This window comes from Mya arenaria, chromosome 15 (assembly GCF_026914265.1).
Source record: "Mya arenaria isolate MELC-2E11 chromosome 15, ASM2691426v1".
Taxonomy (NCBI): Eukaryota; Metazoa; Mollusca; class Bivalvia; order Myida; family Myidae; genus Mya; species Mya arenaria.
The window spans coordinates 56,834,746-56,852,482 of NC_069136.1; the positions used below are offsets into that span (position 1 = coordinate 56,834,746).

A 17,737-nucleotide genomic window follows, 5' to 3' on the forward strand; every position below is an offset into this window, starting at 1 on the left:
CGTATGTCTTGCGTTAATTCATTAAATGTTAAAGCCACCACTGACAGTATTCGTAATAAGTATATACAGGTAATTTTCATCAATGTTATCTCATAACAGATACTTCTGAAATTTTAGGAATTTTAACCAAAAGTTTACTACTATAACGCAATTTTCACGGAAACAATACAAATAAAAACATGCTATAGTCATGCTCATTACCATTATTTGGTTTTAATATGAAAAATGTTTTATTTGCTTATGGTTTCGAATTATCCTTTTATGTAATCAAATGTGTGGGTTAACCAAATACACCTACACATATGTAACCATGTTAGACGGAAAATGTAGACATTGCTTGAAACTTTATCAGACAGGCTTCGGAATAGTGATTTTTGCGACATTGATTGCATTGAATAATAATAAAATCATGAGCTGACTCATATCAGAACACTTGGCAATGTTTAATACCTACAAAACTACCCTAACTGACCAGCTTCCGCTGAAAAAATATTCCGCGGAAATTCAACCAGGAGTGTATCCATGATTTGACTTATGAGAGGGCTTAACTTAAAGGCGTAATTATTTGACTTGCAAACTTTTTCGGTAAAATCGTTGGCAGAGGGTTTAAGGGTACTTCCAAATGAACATATTAACAGTTTCTAGTTAGAAATGGCGAATGGTGTGTTTTACTACCTTTTTCTCCTATATAGAATTAAATAGTAAGCTTGTGATATTTAAGGGATGAGACACACGTCAGTGTAAATATTGTCAGAATTGCAGCCATTTTGAAGAACCCCGATGTAATCTCGTTCGCAAAATGACCGTTTACAAACAAATATACTCGAAATTGTTGTGATAAGGATAGTCATCATTATAATTTTTCATATTTAATTTATATTGACAAATCAGTTGTCAATGTGTTAGACAAAGAAATTGTTATTTGTATTTTTTCTTTCCTGACTATAGTCGGGAGTTGACCGATTGTTTTCGGAAAATGAACGAAAACTACCGACGTCGTCCGAAATTAGCCGGAGATTAATGATTTACTTTACTCTTTTCTAATACTGGAACCGTAACCAGGATATGGAGCTTTATATGCAAGTTCATCGTTAAATAAGTAGTGTGCGTATATCAAAATATCGTAGTAGCCTTTATTCCCATGCTATAACTATAAAGCGCAAATTTCAACCACTGTTGATTGATTTAAGGAATAAAGGTTGAAATGAAAACACTTTCACTTGACACGTATCATTTGACACATAGCAAGCAATTTATTTCCTATTTGACGATCAAGGGCCATAACATGGCAATAGCCAACGTATTTTGAATAGCTACACGTCTTCATAGTCATCATCGTCCTGTGTAATAAAAAGATTTATTCATATAATTATCTTGAACGCTTTGCTTTACGGTAAAGTTTTACTGGACACTGTCATAGCCACCGAAGATGGTCTCATTATATACATATGAGGTCGAAAAATAGTGTGGTGTACTTATTTATTTAAATCCTCCGGCGGCTGTCAAACTTTATACAGGTAATTTATATACATATCAAAAGCTAGTTAATTTACATGATAACGACCCGGTACAAATTGACCTCCGGGTCATAAGTGTACGGGGGATTCACCCATGGAACGATGCAATCATAATCGCACATTCATCAAACATTGCTTGTCTCAGTAATGGTGTTGAACTATGAGTTTGTGTAATCTGATCACTTTATCCATCAGGAAGGTAAGTGAAATGAGGGTATAAAGGGTATTAACACCGACTGACCCTACCAGTATAAGTTTAAAGAAAGGTGAGAAGACGATTATCACGAGTACACTGTTATTGTGGATGATAGTCGCCAACTTCTTCTCATTCTTCTCAATTGTCTGAAGCTAACAATATTTAAGCCATTTCTCAATCTCAATATCTACTTATTGAAAGCTATTTCGTATTCAAAAGGGATTAAACACGTACGTGTTTTCTTTAATTAGAAGCGCCCGATCTATCCCGATATTATCAAACCAATATAAGCATGTTCATTAAAATCTTTGGTCATTATTCAAAATCAAAATTATTATGCAGCAAAAAAGTGCAGTTACGTACAATAAAAAGGAAAACTATAGGAACATCCAAGAAGTAAAACATCAAAGTTTAAACCCTATTAAAGATTAAGATTACAAATTCTTGTTATTCAGCAATTCCTCATTTATACGTTTTACTGTGGATTTTGATTGACAAAAGGGTTTTACCGACGATGACAAGAACCTTTACTATATTGGTGATATTGAATCGCAAAAGCATGACAAAGCACAGAGTAATATTGGTATATGAGCGTATCAAACAAATCAAATATAGTTAGTATGAAATGTAATATTTGAAAATCTTGGTGGACAATGAAAAAACATTTCAATTGAATAGTCCATCATGATTTATAATAGATAGTTTGCAAATTGAGACAATTTAAGGAATTTTGACATTTTTAATTCAAGCTGATGGTACCCGTTGTTCTTTGGGAAATATTTTGCATAGCCTTTCAATATAACATTACACAAATTGGTAAAATTGTACATGTTTAACTTCAACCCGTTGCAAAAAGGTCAATGTGCACGAGGTTCTTTAGATGTTCAGAGTTTTGGACAGCCTTTGTTCTTGATACAAGTACATTCCTAGCTTGCGCTTTGAACTGTCTAACTGCATACCCACGCTTGTTTTACGTTATTCTGTTTAACACGTTTATGTAAAATTCACTTTTAACAAATAATTGCCCTTTATATGGACTAGCTCATGTTTTGGGAACAAAAACGTGTTTTCCCGGCACATCATCTGAAAACACTTATATCATAACTATTTAACTCTTTGCTACAGAAATTGCAAAACAAAAATACAATTAAGGTATAACATAAATTCTAGCCGTAGTATGGAGCGAACCCACACCGGTATAATAGTTTTTAGAAAATTGATACCATATACACTCGCCCACAAGGACTCAAAGTAAGCCATCATACATTGAATACATTTGAATACATTAGTTTTTTCCAGTTCAAGGTACCTGTATATCTGCATATCCTATAATCATAAAAGGACTGTTGGGCTAACAAACGAGTCTGTTAGCTTACCTTTAATAACAAAAGGGCCAAAATGAATAAAAACAGCCTCTAGCCATGGTTATAACAGAATCACAAACGGGCCTCTAGTAGGTTAAACAAGGATCACGAAAGGGGTTGTATACCTGGCTATCTTACAATTACTAAAGGACCTTAAGCGCTGAATATTCACGAATCACAAAATGGCCACTTCCCTTGCCTATTCAAGAATAACTAAAGGCCTTTAGTCCTGGCTTGTCAAGAATCACAAAATGGCCGCTAGCCCTGGCTATCCAAGATAACTAGAGGTCATCTAGCCTTGGCTCTCCAGAATTCACAGAAGGGCCTGTAGCCCTGGCCATCCAGGCACAATGAAAACTTTACCCCTGGCTATACAGGCAAATATCATCAAATGGTATCGAGTCTAAATACTGTTCTCTTAACCGCCTAAACATAAGAACTAGTGTACTTATAAAGCATAATTATACATGCATCAACTACACAATGCACATCTCATGTTAATGTACTTCTATCGGAGGTTAAATGAAATCAATGAGAAAAAAAACAACAGCAATCGTGCGTATTAATTTAAATTCTGGAAAACTTCACTCAGATTATTAAATATTTATTTTTATTTTTAGATAAATATTTGTTGTTATTTTTGAAAAGGCAGCATAGAGCTGTATCTATTTGATAGTTATAATTCTGAATTAAAAGAAGAAATACATACATTACACAGTATTCCATTCTGAAATACTTGAATTTGATGGTCCTAGAAACTTTTAAGGCATAGGAAAATAATTGATATAATTCCTGCATTTGCGCCTGTTCAAATAAAATTACCTAACTTTTCAATTATGTTTGATATGCATTATAATACTTTAGTCACAAAATCAAGGCTTTCATCATAAATGCATGTTTCTTATTTTATCAATAATTTACGACTGAGAAGACTATTTGAAGACCTTCTGAAATTAAAAAGCTATCGTTTAGTGTTGTGACGAATGTAAATTTATCTATCCGATTCACTGGCAATCTTGAAAACAAGGTAACATCGAAACGAGGCATAGATTACAGTAAAATATGTTTTCATTGAACTGAACTGAAAATCAAACTCCTATTTATTTTTCTTGTTGTATTGGTAATCCTTGTAAATGTTATTGTTAGATTTTCTATTTTCTGTAATTTGATTACTTTTTGAAAGTTGATATTTTGCTATGTGTTAAGCATTATCATTTTTTTAGAATTAAGTTTCTTAAACTTAGTTATGTTCCGTGCTGTATTCTGTGAGCGTGATATTTGTTTACATGTATATATATTCTAGTTTTTTTGCTCGTATATTCGTTCGATTCAATATTTATCTGTAGATGGGCAAAACGGGACATTTTGCTGGTTTAAGAAAGATAAACGTTCCCCTTGCCAATATTTTATAAAATGATGCATACTCACAAGAATGAATTTCCATCGATCAAGAATGCCAAATGACTTGAACTGTGATATAGAAGAAAAGTTTCGAAACATCACTTGTTTTCATGTATTCTTGTACATTTAGCTTCAGTTGTGTTTTACAGTAATTTTCTAAATCTTACGTTAAAGCTTTACCTGTAGGCTTGGTGATAACCTTAAAGTTAATTCCACGTGCTATCGTACGCATATTTCATTGTAAACCTGCATAATTCACACATACCTGCTACCAGTTGTTTTCTCAATTTTCTATTACATAATTCACGGCTCGTATAAACTAGGAGCTAATTTCGATAAACACGTTCAGCGCTTTGATATTTTTGCCAATGGTTTAGTTTTCCTTAATAGGTAAATAATTTATGACACTGAATTTTTTTTCTGAAACTTCACAACAACTGCTACTGTTTAAACAACGCACACAACAGCCGGATACCAAAGGCGATGTTGCACCCATTGTGTTTTAACCCACTGAGCGTACCAGGTCTACTCTCTTTTTTCAAACTTCGTACCAACACAAGAACAAAAGTCCATCAAAAACGGTTGCAATCAATTTCTATCAATCAATTACAGTACAGGTCAATTTCAATTTAGCCAAAATGTAATTTATATCTACATGGACACTTAATAGTTTGTTCTAGTAAACTAATAATGTGTCAGTGCATGCACACGTTCGAGTTTAGGCGAATACTTTGCCCACAATTTTTTACTGTAGCAACCCCTTGTACAAATAGGCAGGGAAGGGGCTCGTTCGCAGATCTGCACGGGCCTAAATGCACCCATATTTTTAAGCACGTTTTTATACTGGACTATTGTAACATTCGTAGCCTTTAATGATATCCACCACCTCTATGCTGCTTTAAAAATGTTTTTTGTTTGCTGTCTGCTGTTGTTATTGGTATTTGTGTTAACACACTTCACTCACATTTGTACATTTATGTTGGAGTAAAGTGTTTTTTGGAATAAATGTAATTTAAAAGATATATACTGTTTTACCATTCGCACTGTTGAAATTTTAGTCAAATGTATCTTCTTTTTGATACTAGTTAACTTAGTTGTTTGTTAATATTCGGATATGGATGTATTAAATAAAATACAAAAATAAATGCACAGTGAACATATATGTACTAAATAAAATGTTTCTGAGAGGACCGGAAGGCAAGCCTTTTTTAATTCTTATTTAGCTCCTTTCCGTGTTGGAGTTGACATGTTCTAGTTACGAAAAAAGTGGTTAATGTAGCTAATTAGGATAGGGATTATATTTCGTTGAGAAAATATTAGCTTACACTTGTTACCGGAGGTCTAGCTCGGGTTCGTATTATTGACGACGGGTTGCATGGACAAAGCGACTGCAATAATACGAACCCGAGCTAGACCTCCGGTAACATTGGCGCCTCAACATATGGGATTGACGGAACGGGAGCAGTCGAACACAAGCGCATTCTGAGGACGCTTAAGGAGAACCATTTTAGTGGTGAATGGACGTATACAAGTGTTTGATATCTTGTTGAACGCTGGAAAGTGCACTATAGTTTTTATGATCGGATATTACCCCAGGGATTACGTTTTACTGGTCACCCTGTGAACCATATTCCGGACCCTAGGACGTCGACGGAACGCTACCAGGAGCCTTGGAACCGTGGATGAACAGGATTTAGTGCATTGACACTTCACGTGTACCCTAGGTACATGTATGTGTTAGTTTACATTAACACATAGTGGTCACTCGTGTTAACTGTGATCGGACTTATATTGTGTTTATTTAATATGTGTTTTGGAGTTTCTGTCGACGGATAATTGGTGAGTGATTATTCTATTCCATTGTAAGGATATACACTGTCCAGTTTGATTGGATAATTGCTGTCCCGTTTAAAGTGGGCAAGAGATCATAGTCTTGGCATAATACCGTTATTTTGGGCCAGTGTATACTTTTCAATAGTGTATTATGTTAATTGTAATTATGATGATAGGATTTTGTTGACCATATTTTTTTGTATCAATATTGTGAGTGTTTCATAATTGGACCATATACGTATTATTTGTACGTCACTGCAGTCAAATTCATAATTTGCATATGCGGTGTGGATAAAAAAAACAACAACAACCAAACACTAACATTAAACAAATAGTTTTAGATGCATGTTTGAGTTATAAAGTAGTGAGGTAGAAAGTTGTTTTTCTTTGATTTTGTTTATACATACGTACATACCATTTTTTTTATTAAATCATCTTGATAAGTCAAAATCATTGATTTTGTTTGAGTTTTGCATACTTTTCATTTATTCGAAACCGTCGCCGTAGTAACCGTGAACGTACCAAAATCGAATCGAACTCGAAACGCGCCGGTCGTTATTTGTACGACTTCGATAACCATATTATACCCTGGCCCCGTAGTCTAATGGTTAGCGCGTCCGACTGACGATCCGGCGAAGCGGGTTCGAATCCCCATCTGGAGCGCGCAATTTTTCAGAGATAGTTGCATTATTTTCTCTGATTATTTGTGAAAGTTAGTTGTTTGAATGAGTTGATACTGGATATCCGTTGCCTAGCAATAGATAATATATATATATAATTGAGATTTCTGTGATTAGTATTAGAGAGCTAATGAGGTGTGCGGTGCAGTTGTAAATGGCAAATTCTAGTGAAAGGGAGATAATCTAGTCTTTGTTGAGTGATTGTGTAAAAGGGAACTAAGATCTGACATCCATAGAGTATTGACTGTTTATGCGGGTTGCATATAAAAGCTCATGTCAGGTAGTTAAAAAAGGGAAGTAATCAGAAACGTCAAACTTAAGCAATATTAAGCTAACACATTATGTAGTTATGTGAAAGGGAGATAATACATTGAAAAGGTGACTTATTGGGACTTATGATTTGTTGGATGCAAAATATATTGGTTTCAATCAATGTATATACACATGTGCTTGTATGTTTTGTGTTTTGATATTTCACATTTGATAAGACGTTGTGATTGTTGTTGTGTTGCTTTTGCATAATTGAAGTGGACATAAAAACGTGCTTAAACATTTAATCATTGCCATTATAAATTGGAAGTTTATAAAGTGTTCTTGAAAGTGTATTATTGAAGAAGGACTAGTGAAATTGAAAGTGTTTTTGATATGGCTGAAGGGGGTTTACCGTATAGTTTTAGGGACACAACGATGGATGTAAAGAGAGAAAGGGGTCGTCTAGAAGAGGAACGTGCTCAAAGTAGACTTCTAAAATTGCAAGAGAGAAGGAGGCGGAATGAAGAGTTAGAGCTTTTATGTGAACAAAGGCAAAGAGTAATTGCTAGTCGTACCAGACCAGAGGAGCTACTACAATCCACTCCTGCGCATAGAAAAGACACGTCATTTGTCACCATAGACGAACTAGTTGTACCTGAAGAGAGAGATATTGACTTTTCACTTGAAACTAGAAAGTTGGAAGATCAGCTTCAAGAGTTAGAAATAAATACAGACTTTAGATTTACGCAGTTTGAAGATACACCCAATAGCTTGAAACAACTTGAAGATAGTTTACACAAATTAGAAGAGAACGTGTATCTTCAAGATCACACGTTTAGAAAAGAGCTTTATGTTTCTTCACCCAACAGACGGATGGACAATGAGGTGGATTCTGGCAGAAACAGTTTTAACGACAAGATGGAGAAGTTTGAGAAATGGAGCTGTGAAACTGAAAGTGAAAGAAAAGGCATTAGACGAGAGGCGAATTGAATTTGAAAAGAAGGTTGACGGGATAACAAACCATTTGAACCAACGAGATATGAATATTCTGCAATATGAACAAAGACTTACACAGATGCAGAAGAAAATGTCTGAAAGATTTGATGAAATGGAATGTCGTTTTAGAGAGAGAGAGAATAATTTCATTAAACAACAGAGGCAGATTGAGGATGATCGTATGCACATAGAGAAGGAGAGAGAAGAGCTAGATAGAAAAATGATTGACATAGAAAAAGCGAGGAGAGGTTTTTCAAATCAGTATACACCACGCATGTCTGAAACCAGAATCACGGATGATATTTATAGTGAGAATAGAACAGTGAAGCCCATTGTCAAAGATAACATCAATCTAAATGTGAAACTGAATTTGACACCATTCTCTGGAAGAGAACCAGTTCCCAAAAATGAATCGTCATTTGAAGAGTTTAAACTCGAATTTGAAAGTGTAAGATATACTTACTCTGACGAAGTAATAAAACAGGGGCTGAGAAAAGCATTGAAAGATCAAGCCAGGAAAACTTTATTACATTTGGGAACGGAAGTCAGTGTGTCTGATATTATGAAACGGTTGGAGAAAAGTTTTGGGAATGTAGCGAGTGAAGATAGTATCTTGTCACGATTTCTTTCAGCTGAGCAGGGACAGGATGAGACGATCATTGAATGGGGTTTGAGGTTAGAGGAGATGTTGTTGCAGGTGTGCAGGAGATCAACTATGGATGAGAGAGAGAAGAAGGTCAAATTGAAGAATAGATTTTGGAGGGGATTGAGGAATCAGGAGTTAAAACAAGCCACCAGAACTTACTATGATAGTGGAATGAATTACGAGGAGTTACGTAACAAAGTCAGGTCAGAAGAGTATGAGATTAAGTTACAAACTGATCGGTCAGGAGCACGACAAAGGACGCAGAAAATTCATCAAACATCCGCCAATATGCAGAACACTGATAGAATAACAAGAGATGCATCGAGGACGGATGACATGTACAGGAATCTTGTTAAGAAGATTGAAGATCTTGATATGAAGTTTGAAGATATGAAGAAGAAACAGGAAGAGCAGAAGAAAGAACCAAAGCCTTACAGAGGGGGATATAAGAATTCAAGATTTCGGGGAAATTATAGAGGCCATGGTCGTTGATATGGAGAACGTCAAGGGGACCAAGAAGATATAAATGAAGAGATAGAAGGTGCTGTAGAGAAGGAGACAAGAGAGAAAGCTTTAAACATGTAGGTGTCACTATTGATGGGCAAAATGGTGACAACATGAATAAAAGCCCTAAGAATTGTCCAAATATTTTTGATAGATTAGTTGGTTATGCTAATGAAGCAGACATAGTCATGAATGGTAATGTGGTTAAGGGTTTGATTGATAGTGGGTCAATGATTACGACAGTCAGTGAAGATTTCTTTGAAAAGATAAATCCAATGCCTGAACTTCATTCTATAGACAAGTTACGCCTGACGGTAATGGTAATGAGATACCATACTTGGGTTATTTTGAAGCGGATATTGAAGTTCCTCATATAACCAAGGAAGCGTTTATTGTCCCAGTCTTGGTTGTAAACAACACGGAATACAACTTGTCAGTACCTGTAATTATTGGAACTAACTTTATACGCCTATTGTCTCATGTTGAACGTGAATCCCTTCCCATTGAATGGCTCTCTGCTTATATGGCCATTTCTGCCCATATTCCAGTTGGGACCGTGAGAAGTACGAATAGCAGACCTATACAGGTTCAACCCTTTGAAACAGTTACTCTTTCGGGTTTTGTCAGGAAGAATTCTGATTGTGTTACGGCAGTAACTGAACAAACTCCTACAATATCAACTAGGATAGGTATTTGTCCGAGAGTGGTGAGACTTGGTGAAATTACTTCATGTCGAGTACTTGTTCGGGTTTACAACATGTCTGCAAAGGTGATGGATATACGACCTAGTAGTATTTTGTGCGATCTCCAGGAAGCTAAAGTGTTGCGGTCATGGTCACCCGAGCCTTCAAAAAAGTCTTCCGAAGACAATCCGCCTGCAAAAGGAAAATAGGAATTCCTAGACAAAATTAAGGTAGATTTGGGTCATTTGGATGAAAACAAGAGGGAACATGTTGAAAATTTGTTATGGAAATGGGAAAGTGTCTTCTCCCAAGGGCCTCTAGACTTAGGAAACACAAATCTTGTGAAGCATCATATCAAACTTGATACCCCGGAGCCCTTTAAGGAATCCTATAGGCGAGTACCCCCAGGACTGATAGATGAAGTGCGCGAACATCTGCAGGAGATGCTGTCCATGGGAGCCATACGACCTTCACAAAGTCCGTTTGCATCAAATGTTGTCATTGTTCGCAAGAAAGACGGAACCATCCGGTTCTGCATCGACTACCGGAAGTTGAATTCAAGAACTCACAAGGACGCATATCCACTTCCGCGTATCGAGGATACTCTTCACCTTCTTGCTGGTTCCAAGTATTTTACCAAGTTGGACCTCAAGGCCGGATACTGGCAGGTTGAGATGGAAGAGGCCGATAAGGAGAAAACGGCGTTCCAGGTTGGCAATTTGGGCTTCTTCGAGGCAAATCGTATGCCGTTCGGCCTTTGTAATGCTCCAGCGACGTTTCAGAGGCTGATGGAGCGTTGCATGGGTACGTTTAACCTAAAAGAATGTCTTATATACCTCGATGACGTCATCATCTTTTCTTCTACCTTCGAGGAACACCTGGAACGGCTAGAGTCTGTTTTACAGCAATTGAGTTCACACAATTTAAAGCTCAAGGCTTCGAAGTGTGAGTTTTTAAGAAAGGAGGTTACTTACCTTGGACATGTTGTCTCCGAAGATGGCATCAAGACGGACCCAACCAAGACAGAAGCTGTGAAAAACTGGCCTATCCCTAAGACCATTAAGGAGGTTCGAAGTTTTCTAGGGTTTGCCGGATACTACCGGAAGTTTATAGAGCACTTCTCTACCATAGTTCGCCCTCTGAATAACTTCCTCGTTGGAAACTCTGGTGCCAGTCAGAAAGTCGAAGAAGCTAGTCTTCAGCTGGGGAGACGATCAGCAGAAAGCATTCGATAATATTGTCGAGAAGCTATCCAGTGCGCCTGTTTTAGCCTACGCAGACTACAGCAAGCCATTCAAGGTCCACACTGACGCCTTTTCTAGTGGTCTTGGGGCCGTGTTGTACCAGGAGTTCGATGGGGTAGATCGGGTTGTGGCCTTTGCTAGCCGAAGTCTCAAACCACCTGAGCGGAATTATCATTCAAGTAAGCTGGAATTCTTGGCACTTAAATGGGCTCTTTGTGATAAGTTCCACGACTATTTGTATGGTGTCCCATTCGAGGTGTTTACGGACAACAACCCACTCACCTCTGTCCAGACTACTGCGAAGCATGTGGTCAAAGGTGGATCGCTTCACTTGCTGTCTATGATTTCAAGATATTTTACCGGCCCGGCAAGATAAACATTGATGCTGACACGTTATCTAGGCAACAAACTTTCTTTAGTGATGACAGTGAAGAGATATCAGCGCACACTATTGATGTAGATGTCATCAGAGCTTTTGCACAGATGCATTCTGTTTCTACATCGCCCTCCATTGCATCATCTGTTATCAACGACGATAGCTTTGACAACCGCGCAATTCCCCAGGTTCTCCAATTTAAAGATTGGGTAAAAGGTCAAGAGGCAGACATTGTCCTTTCCGAGGTCCGCCATCTTGTTGCACTTGGGCATGTTGTGGACAGAAAACATGTTTCGCCTGGAGCCTTGAAAAACTTGCGTGTTTTTGAATGTCTGTCACTTCAGAATGGTATTCTTGTACGCACCAGCACTCATAAGGGTGAGAAAGCACAGCAAGTTGTTTTACCTGAATCAGTTCGTCGGGTTATTTTTCACTCATTCCATGAAGACCTTGGCCATCAGGGCCGTGACAGAACTCTCGCTCTTCACAAAGAACGGTTTTATAGGCCTGGCATGGACGCCGACATTGCAAAGTGGGTCAAACTGTGTGACCGATGTGTTCGCCGGAAGACAGCTCAACCGATAGCAACAAATCTAGTGAACATCAATTCGTCGAGTCCTATGGAGTTGGTTTGTATTGATTTTTTGTCGCTTGAAGTCTCAAAGGGTGGTTACGAGAATGTACTCGTAATCACTGATCATTTAACGCGCTATGCACAAGCGATTCCCACGCGTAATCATACAGCCAAGACAACTGCGAGAGTCTTATTTGACAACTTCTTTGTGCATTACGGCTTTTCAGAAAAGCTACATAGTGACAGGGGTACGAACTTCCTTTCCAAGGTCATAAAACGCCTTTGCAGAATAGCTGGGATTCGACAGACGCGAACTATTCCTTATCATCCACAGGGCAACGGTCAGTGCGAGCGTTTTAACCAGACACTATTAAAAATGCTCGGTACCCTACCAAATGACAAGAAAAGCGAATGGAAAGACGCTAATCCGGCTTTGGGTCATGCATATAATGCAACCATGCACGAGTCGACCGGGTTTTCACCTTTTCAGCTCATGTTCGGGCGTCAACCTCGTTTAGCCATAGATGCAGTATGAGGGCTTAAACGTCAACATATTTCGGGTAGTCCTCCATCACGTTATGTTCAAAACTTGGAGAAACATCTGAATACTGCGTATAAAGCTGCCAATAATTATGCTCTAAAAAGTGCTCACAAAGCCAATCACTATTACGACCGCAGAGTCAGGGAGAATAAGGTTTGTCCTGGCGACCGTGTTTTGGTGAAAAACGTAGGATTTCAGGGAAAGCACACACTTGCAGATGTTTGGAGCGAAAGTGTGTACAGGGTTGTAGAGCAGCCAGATGTTAATGCTCCTGTATTTCGTGTGTGTCGCGAAGATCAGAAGGGTGGCACTAAAACCCTCCACCGTAACCTTTTGCTCCCAGTTCCACATTTACCAATTGGCACATCAGGCAGTGAGGAATCAGATGGTGGATTACCTACACCGTCGCCAGCTACTGAGACCAGTAGTCATGTTGCCATACTCTTCAGCAGATCTGATAGTGACATAAGTGTTGGGTTCTATCGTCCTCCACATCGACGACAGGCAGGTCAACCAGGGGTCCTTCCGCGGAGGTCCACAAGAACTCGACGAGCACCAGTGTGGCACCAGACAGGAGAATTTGAGATCACTTAAGTGACAAATTAAACAGTGATGTTTCTATGTTGTGTACTTTGTTGAGATTCGAAAACTATTGAATTGTTTGAAACGCCTGTTTAGTGGTAATTTGAAATTTATGTCTTGTCCAGTATCACATTTACAAATTGCTTTGTTTTTCTCAGCAGTTAAAAAATATTTGTTTTGAAAAATACAGGAAACTTGTATTGCTGTGTTGAGGTAGTTTATAGATACAACTAGAATGTAATGATTCGAGAATATGAGAGATAGCTTGCAAAGTAGTCATAGTAAGTGATTGATTAACCTAGATTATATATTTAGGTAACGCAGTATATAGGTATGGTATTGTTTTAGTAGTTGTCTTTATTTCTGGAATTGTTCTGTTATGTATGGTATTGTCGAGGACGACAATATTCCAGAGGAGGGAAATATGTCACAGGGTGTTTTATTTGAGTGTATTGAGATTCATGTAACCCTTATTTCCCTCATTCATAATCAACATTTAATACGTTATAATGTTCTGAACAGCATTGTGTTCACTGGGGTGTTAAGCTACGATAATACAGTATAGTTTCATTTAAGGTAGTATAGTACTTACTTTGTCACTTAATACCTGCATGCAAATACCATTGTTATTAACAGTATTATACCCTATACCTTATCACCTTAATACTACAGTGAACACAATGCTGTTCAGAACATTATAACGTATTAAATGTTGATTATGAATGAGGGAAATATTAACTCAAGAGACAATAAAATAGTTGTTTCTTTATTTCAACAAGTACAAATAAGGGTTACATGAATCTCAATACACTCAAATAAAACACCATGTGACACACTTGGTAAGTAAAACGTGTTAATCGATTAAAAAGTAAAGCATTAGACAAGGCTATGCATAATTAGTGAGTAAATTTAAAATGCTGATCTGAAAACCTCCACTATAGAAGTCGAAATAAGAAGAAGTCGTGTCAAACATATTGGCCGGCAGCCAATCAACATCCGTTTAACACTACAAGTCAAAACGGTTAGTTGCAGTAATGAAGTTCTGTACACGTGTGGACGGAAGTTTGCTTTCCTCAGAAGAATGCTCGTATATTGTACAGCTGAATGTTGGGTGTTGTTGCACAGGGCTCGTCCGAAAAGTTAAGAAGACGGCTTTGTCGGTATCTCAAACATTGGATAAGGTAGCGAGTCGGCCCCTCATGTACATAGTGGTGATTAAGTGAGATTGCGACGATGATGTTCAAATAGCAAAGTGCTTCCTCTAGGTAGAAGGCGAGTGTTATGCATCTGACTTATTCTGCTGCTGATGATCAAGTGGTGTGTTGATTATGGAACCATTCTGTTTTGAAGTTGTCGTTTAAAACCTTGCGTGTGGGAGTAGGTTGTCCGCTGAGAGCAAGTTTGTTCCAATCCCGAATGGTACAGGGTAGGAAATAGGAACCGTAGATATCGTTTAGAGTATGAAGTGTTGGAACATCGTAAGAAGAACGCAATAGTTAAGCCTGGTTGTTTTTAATTGGAATAAGATCAGAGAGGTATGCTGGGGTATTTTTTATATTGTAGAAGAGTAGAAATCTATGTTGGCCACTTCTTTGAGTCATGGCAGCCAAGTATAATCTTTTTAGAAGTCTTTAAATATTACAAAACTTGGTGGCTCCTGTGACTCTTCATACTGCTTTGTTCTGAGCGGATTCTATGACATTGTTAAGGTCAGTGGAACAGTTATCCCATGTCATATCACTGTATTCATATGATATGCATTACAGACTTTAGCGAGATAAATATTCAAAGATTTTAGGATTCTGATTCGCTTTTCAGGCATTGGTTACTGAAGACGATTCATGTGATGTCCATTTGACGTCGCCCAATAGGGTAAGACCAATGTGTTTTCGTGCTTCGATTGACTCACTGGTACTTGATCTATATCGATTTCTTAACGGGCTTGCCTACTGCGTTTTCGTGAATGTATGTGTTATAACTAACTGCTTGGCAACGCGACCATACCTTGTTTGGTAATGAGTATATATGTACTATGTGTACAATACGGACCGTTTAAAATCGCAGTATCACATATCAGAACCAAACTCCTGCATAGATGAAGGTAGCAGTATCACAAATAACAATGAAACTCATGCAAATATGAAGGTAGCAGTATTACATATAACAATAAAACTCACGCACATATGAGGTAGCGTGGCCGAGCGGTCTAAGGCGCTGGTTTAAGGCACCAGTCTCTTCGGAGGCGTGGGTTCGAATCCCACCGCTGCCATTTATTTTTTTGTGTTTGCTTGTAGGCTTTTAACGTGCTCGTGATCTTGCATCTTGCATTTTACGTTGTACATATCATGTGATTTTGTCACATGTAAACATTATGATATTTCGGACATCTTTAAGGCGCGCAATTGCTTTCAACTGATCATTACTTCCAATGAATATGCAATGCTAAAAACTAAGCGTATGATGGTTACATACGGCATACGGCATGCGTACGAAAAAGCACATTAGGTACTATTCAGAAGTTTAACCGAGGGAGTTCGTCAAGGAATTATTTTTTTATTTCAACCTATTTGTCACACGTTCACACGTTGAATTATGTTAATATGTGCCCGATGATACCAAAAATATATGCGGTTGTCTTGCATTTATCGTTGTCGCAATAAACATCTTTGGAAAAATGTTAAATAGAGCAAATAGATTTTGTCCGGCAGTATCCGAAAAATCTAAATATTACTTTGTAACAAATGGCATGTACACCGTGATAAGCCGGATTTAGTATGGGAATTTAATACATTTAAAGGTAAAAGACCAAGAGCATATTCTATTGCTTTAGAGTTTCCTGTGCATTTCTATGTAAAGATATTATCATTGACCAAATGTAGACTTTGAATACTATACATATTCTTTATCAAATCATCTAAGGTCTTTTGTATACATAATTAATTTTCATTATGTTGTCAACATACCATATATTGGTTAGTTTTCTATTTAAAATTATTTGATTTGTTAATACCATTCATTCGAAAACTATTTACCAATCAATTAACAGTTTGGTTTTCTCTGACCAAACCAAAGAAATAACCATTTGTGTACAATTGGCTGCTGACCTTTACTTAAAGCAGATAAAAGGGGGTCATATTATAAAATCACAACGAACGGAAATAGCTATAACGTAATAGTAAAGTCAATTCTATGTACTCTGTTATCTGTAAAACTGACGCGAAGATTTACCAGTATCATGTTTTTGCTGCCAACAGCACTATAGCGTGATTACGTTTCAATAGATGTCCTTGCATTGGTATCAAGGCTAGTTATTTTATAAGTGATTAATACCAGTTTCGATTGAATGTACAAACGTCTGCGCGTAGTTATACACTTTTTTAAATAAATTTCAAATCCATTGAAATATCTTTTGCTAGCCGTTTGACTTCCAACTTCAAAGAAACTGTGTGGCACTGAGTGGCACTGTGTGGTAGCACTGTGTAGCGGTATGACTTCAGCTTTACTTTGTTTTTTTAGTACTAAATAAGCATGTCATTGGACAAGACAATGTGTACAGTTTTGCAAACAAATTTGGTGTCCTTGGTTAAACTTTGTCAAGATTGTTTGAAATACGTTCTCATCATAAAAGCTAGCTACAGCAATCAGCAGCAACATATTTTCAACTGATAATAAGAAACAACATTGCACCAGGCGTACATTCCTTACAAAATATTTTACCAGTGATACATTTGAGAAATATGTTGGTGTCATTGGGGGATGTAGGATTATTCTATAATATCACTTGCCTTTAATTCATTTCGTTGACATTAATTGTGAGTATCAGTCCTCCCGGGAAACGATTGTGTATTAGTTGTGAGGCTGCAGTTCATGTTGTTTATACATCAATACTGATATTTGTCAGTAATCAATCAATGCGATTTTAATGCTCTGTTTTGTAGACATAAATTACATATACTCAAAACCAAGCTGAATATTATATCAGGTAGCGTGGCCGAGCGAATCTTTGGTTTAATGCAACATATTCGCAGCGGTTCGAATCCCACCGATGCCACCAAAATCAACGGATATCCTTATCGTTATCGTTACTCGTCAAGTGTAAGGAGAACGGATTGAAAGAAAACGAGGACGCAGATGAAATCATTGATGACCATGTAACGACCAGTTCAACATAACTAGTATATGTTCTTATTGACAGAGGTTTTGTCCAAATGTTCATAATTATAATTCTTTGTGAAAAGGGGCATACTAACATGAGATATATTGTTTGTTATACCTATTCATGGACACCATCAATGTGTCTTATATTCTCTCCTTAAGCTGAAAATTTAGTCAAATGAATGTACTCAAT

The 17,737-nt window shown here is 37.4% G+C and overlaps 1 non-coding gene across 1 annotated transcript; it reads left to right on the forward strand.

The window, feature by feature from the left end:
* The first annotated feature begins 15,576 nt into the window (after positions 1-15,576).
* Positions 15,577-15,658, forward strand: Trnal-aag (transfer RNA leucine (anticodon AAG)). Its single transcript has one exon. It is a non-coding gene; the product is annotated as a tRNA-Leu (tRNA).
* Positions 15,659-17,737: the final 2,079 nt, after the last annotated feature.